The 6,117-nt window shown below is 36.0% G+C and overlaps 1 pseudogene; it reads left to right on the forward strand.

The window, feature by feature from the left end:
- The first annotated feature begins 4,041 nt into the window (after positions 1-4,041).
- LOC104870992 overlaps positions 4,042-6,117 on the forward strand; it is a 9,130-nt pseudogene continuing 7,054 nt past the window's right edge.

Raw genomic sequence — 6,117 nt, forward strand, 5'->3', positions numbered from 1 at the left:
AAATAAAGTCTGGAGCACTTAATAATAATGCACCAATACTTAGTTATAGAATATGTACTATTGTAATATAAGTTGCTAACTTGAGGTGAAACTGGGTAAGAAATGTAAAATTAATAATTTGACAATTTATACATATAACAAAACATCAAATGTATCTTTTCTTTTTTTTTTTTTTTTTTTTTTTTTGTACCAGGGATCGAACTTGGGTCCTTGTGCTTGCTTGGGAGGCAGGCGGTGGAACCACTGAGCTAAATCCCCAGCCCTCAAATGTATCTTCTATCTAATTATTTGTCCAGAAAAAGAAAAAATTCTATACTATGCTTATAACTTTTGTGTGAAACTAAAATTATTACAAAATAAAAAGTTTGTTTTCAAAGGCTAATAAGATTTTTTTTTGTTGTTTTTTTGGTACCAGGGATCAAACTCAGGTCCTTGCGCTTGCAAGGCAGGCGGCAGAACTGCTGAGCTAAATCCCCGGCCCAAGATTGTTTATATAGTGTTACTTTGACTTTTAGTCTTAAAAATCGGATTCCTGAACTCAACTCAGGAAGAAATTTTACAATCATTATTTATCTTTCCCTTGGGATCAAAGGTGAGTTAAGTTGACTCACTGAAAACATATATTAATTAGAGTCAAAAAACAGAAAAAAAGATAAAATGCCCCAAAAGCAGTATAACATCAAGTAAATAATACAGTTTTCAGTAAAACAGTTATAAATACTTCATCATTATTTTAAAATATTCATATCAAAATATTTTATTTATATAATAAAACTTACATTGGTTATGCACTAAATCCAATGAACTTCTTTAAATGGCTGCAGACACATGAAAAAGCCTGTGCCTACTTCTTAATTATCTATTTGTTTTGATACTTTACTTACAAATATACTATGTTTGCTATAAATGGTTCAAGCAAAAGAAAAGCCTAATGTTTTATTTCACAATCATCCTTTACCGTGTAGCTTCATTTTCTCTTAAGGCACAGCATGTCCAGTTTAAGTCCCTCAGGAAATCTCCCTCTCCATCTCAAAACTCACTTTGACCCGGCACTAATTTGCAATTAAATACATTCTTTGAGTATTTTTATTGCAAAATAAAGTTAGTCATTTCGTAGGACTCCACCACTTGGATTTCATAAACGATGACAGTGGAAGTGAAGTCCAGATTTCTAACATGGCCATGTCTCCAGCTATTTGATTTTCTCTTATGAAAAAAATTCTTCAACAAAAACAAGAATAACATTATCTGGCCCACTAAAGTCTTTCATTTCTAACAGAAGATGAAATTTTCTTGGTATTCCTTTCAGTTTTTTTCTATGTGACTTGCTGTGACCAGGACAATTGCTGGGGCAGCTTTCCACAGAAGAGGAAAAATGAACCATCTGCATGAGGGTCACCAAAGAGGCACATACAAAGCTTAGACTGTCAGCGTGTTGCCTAAACCTATTGCTCCTGAATCCGTGTCTTACAGTAGAACCAGGAAAGATGCAGTTTTAAAAAGCTTCTCATAGCTGGGCGTGGTGGCATACGCCTATATTCCCAGCACTCAGAAGGCTGAGGCAGGAGGATCACTGTGAGTTCAAGACCAGCCTGGAGTACATAGTGAGTTCTAGGTCTCAACTACATAGTGAGACCCTTAAAAAAAAAAAAAAAAAAAAAAAAAAAAAAGACAGCAGAGATAGAGGACCAAAGGAAAGAACTGTGTTAAAAAGAAATTGTTGTTTTCAATTGGAGGAGATAACATCATGGGCACTTCATGACAGAATATTCAGTAGCAGGGAAGTGAGTAATCAGTAGCTGTATAAGAGGTAAGAACTGTTGTAAGGGGCAAGAATGGTGCCCTAGTAAAACAGTTGCCCTTGTCTGGGAGGTCAGACAACTCCTCAATACTTACAGAAGTGAATGGAATCTTTGATCACAGGAGACTGTAAGTAATCAGATACAGTCAGTGAAACACGTGGAATTTCTCCTTATAACAATTTGCTTAGTGAAAAACAATGCTAGCTCAGACAAGAGTGTTCCTAGAAGAGGGAACAGGGAGGAAAATAAATTCCCTAGCAATTTTCTCATTTACACTACACCTGAAATGTGCAAAACAAAAATGTAACTTTTTTATAAAGTTCATTTAACATATTCAATCAACTCAAATTTTGCCTCCTTGCCAAACCTCCGCGATCTATCTAAATTCTAATCTTTAGAATTCCAAGATTACCCTTCTGCGCAGCCAGTCATCCTGGTGCTGGTCTCTTGAGACAGCTGATATAATCCTAAAGGAGGGCAAATAGTTTGAGAATCACAGTTGTGTCATCTGAAGCTACAAAGTGTTACCTTCGCCCATCTGTGGCCTACTGCGACCTCACCCCTCCCACGTGAGTTCACTGACTCACCTTCCAATCAGATCTTGCTTGCTGTGTAGATTCCTTATGTAAACTAGAGCTGACTCACATTGAGAGGGCAGCAAACTGCTTTGGTCATTTTCCCAACAAGACCCCTTCCAGACACAACTGGGTAAAGACACAACTTTATCATCCTAGAGAAGAGAGGTCTGAAACCTATGTCTGACTACCTCTTTCCCACACATTCATGGACCAGAAGGAGCAGGCTGCTCACCTTTCTGTCTGGCAGGGTCTCCCAGGTAACACATCCTTTTTCTTTTCTTTTAGGTACTAACTGCTCTGCCTGAATGATAGAAGGGATGGCTTTGTTATATTATAGAAGAAAATGTGTGATTTGAATACTCTTGGTATGATTCTGAATAACAAGAGCCTTGGGTCAATGAGGAACAAAGGGTTACTTAAGATTGAAATATGTTAGTTTACCAGTCCTAAGGAATTCTCTCTTCCACACCAACAATCATAAACATCGGTGTTTTCTACTTGCTCTGTGTGATTTGGAAGTGAAATACAAAGACCTCACTTTCCACAATAGTATGGCACTAAAAGCATGACTTTTTCAAACCAGTATTTCATTCTATGATTATTTTAATTATTCATATTTTATTGTCATTGCTGTCCTTTTTACTTTAATTCTGCACTGAAGTGATTACTCAAGGGGCACAGTTTTTAAAAATCAAGTCAGTCAATAAACATCCTTTATTGCTATCTCAACTACAAGCCCAAAATATATCAACTGACTACATTGAGGCTCCTTATGCATTCCCTTTTAAAGGTCACTTCTCTAAATTGAAGAGTTTCTATCAAACTGGCATTGCCTGTGTTTTGCTCATCATTGTTTAACCTGTAACACCCTGTTTTCCTCTTGGGAGAACAAAGCCTCATTAATACACATAGCTTTGACAGTCAGCGCTGTACAGCTTCCAAAGCTTATTAGCACTTACACAGTACAACCTTACTGAGAACTTTTCTTATCAAATAATCCACTGAAAACATTATAGAAATATAGTTTCCCCAGAGTCTTGCAAGTTAACTTTGTACCTAATGGACCAAAAATTTCTACTTTATTGACTGTTCCCATTCAATGTTTAGTAGATTAATTCTTAATCATGCAAGTTATGAAGGAAGAAGTCAGTTCATTGGAGCAAAATGTTTTTTGTAATATGACAATGTGAACAATTTTTAACTAAACTATAAATATATTAGAGGTTAGATAAAATGGTAAGACAGTGATACCATATTTTTTATAATTGACACATAAGTTTTAAATTCCTTTTTTTTTTTTTTTTTTTTGTGGTACTAGGGATTGAACTCAGGACCTTGCACTTGTGAGGCAGGCAGCAGAACAACTGAGCCATATCCCCGGCCCCCACGTTTTAAATTCTACAAAGGAAATATTTAATAACATTGATCTATTGCAGCCCAAAATTTTACATTTAATTGCATTTTTATCTTGTACTATATTCGAATTTTTCTATTAATATTTTGTGTTTTATTTTGTTTCATATTAATACAGACTTTGGGAAACATTTATCATTCTATTAAACTGGTAATAAACATCTGCCAACCAAAACTGTCTATATTTATAATTATTAGGTTCCCATCTCTTCCCAAATATTCTAAGGAACATTAAAAATAATTGGTGTTTCTTACCTTTAAAAACAACTTCTACTTTTCTGGAACTAGATATCCCTACTCAATGAAGGCATATCTGTACCAACTTAGATTCTATTTAATTTGAGCAAATTTAATAAACCCCTATTATATGCAAGTACTACTACACCAAGTGATGAAGGGGTAAGTAATCTATTTTTTTTAATTTCCTTTCAATTCTCAAGAAGCTTATACCCAAGAATCAGAGAAGTTGATACATGTTTAATGGCTAAATAATAATCAAACAGATTTCAATTTGAGTACCCTAGTCATCCTAATATAAATGATAAAATGGGTATTAAGTGGTGGGGATTTGATGAGATTCTTTCTTGTGGTGTCACTAATGGCCCTTCTACCATGAACAATGCTCGTGCTTCTACAGCTAATGGGAATGACAAGAAATTTAAAGGAGATAGACCTCCCTGTTCACCTTCCCGTGTTCTCCATCTTCGAAAATTCCACATGATGTTACCGAAGCAGAGGTCCTATCATTAGGTCTTTCATTTGGCAAAGTAATCTCTTGCTGTTGAAAGGAAAGAGCCAGGCTTTCTTAGAAATGGCTTCTGAGGAAGCTGCCGTTACTATGGCAAATTATTACATTCCCATTACTCCCCATCTTCGAAGCCAGCCTGTTTATATTCAGTATTCCAATCACAGAGAATTTAAGACTCACAATCCGTTTAATCAAGCTAGCGCCCAAGCTGCACTGCAGGCTGTCAGTGCTGTCCAGTCAGGAAATGCGGCCCTTCATGGACCTCCTTCAAATGAAGCCACAGTCCTACCTGTATTCGGAATAATTACTGGAAACCTCTTTTACCGTTACTCTGGAAGTTCTTCATCAGGTATGTTCTAATCTTGGCACGGTCTTGAAGATTTACAAAGAATAATCAACTTCAAGGGCTACTTCAGGACCTGGACCGAGGGAATGCACATTATGCCAGACTGGCTCTGGATTGCCGGAATATCTGTAATTCCTGCTGCACTCTGCGTGCTGACGTCTCCAGGCTCACAGCCTTAATACGAAATATAATAATGACAAAAGCAGAGACTTCACACACTTGGACCTTCCTTCTGGTGATGGCCAGCAATCTCGTGAACCCCCTATGGCTGCTGCTCTTGGTGAGTAGTTCCTTTTTGGGTACAAAACAAGTTTTTCTCAAGCAATGTTTCATTTATTAATCCATGAAAGTCAACCCCTCTCCCCTTTGGGCTCTCTCCTGATTTCTAAAGGATAGCAAGAATCATGGGATAAAATGTACCCATTAATTAAATCTTAGTATTAGGGAATTATCTTAGTTGCCAAAACAAGTAGATGTTGGAAACAGAGTTAAACATTTATTTTCATAAACCACACAACTATTGCTTCAAATAAGCAGTCTCAAATGGTAAGTGATTTAAATATGTTAGCTTACTGTCAACAGGATTTTGACATGAGCTTTCAAGAAAAAATATTTTCCCTTTTTAAATAGTGATATTTTAAATCAACAGCCCAAATTAGTTATATGTTCTTCTTTCATTCAAAGACTGTTTTAAAATATATATATACTGCTTTGCCTATAAGCACTAGAACTTCCATCTTTACCTCATTTATGTTAAGTTGTATTCTGCATTAATAAAAATGCAGCATTTTAACACCCTAGAGAGCTTCCCTCTTATTTAAAGTAAACTTTTAAGAGGCTCAGGGTTTTCATAGTCCAGCAGTGGAGAACTTGCCTAGCATGTGTGATGCCCGGGGGTTGGTCCCTGTCATCATCATCCTCATCATCATGTAAATCCCTATATAAAGGAAAAGGGATGGATGACGGCCCAGTGTGGATGTATCATTGGGTTAATATAGTCTAGTTTTGATCTCACAGCTCTCAAAAGTGTAATTTATTTTGATGAAGTTAAATTTTAATACTTTATTTATTTTCCTTTCTCCGATTTTATCTTTCCCAAATAACACTCAGAATATTGCTAATTGAGACCTTAAGTAGTGTTCAATCCATCTGCTTTTATAGTCCAAAAAATTAAAGTATGAAGACAATCAAGTGATTGTCCAAGATTTTATGCAAAAAAATTTACAACTC

Source organism: Fukomys damarensis, unplaced genomic scaffold (assembly GCF_012274545.1).
Source record: "Fukomys damarensis isolate Sample0158 unplaced genomic scaffold, DMR_v1.0_HiC HiC_scaffold_26, whole genome shotgun sequence".
Classification (NCBI taxonomy): Eukaryota; Metazoa; Chordata; class Mammalia; order Rodentia; family Bathyergidae; genus Fukomys; species Fukomys damarensis.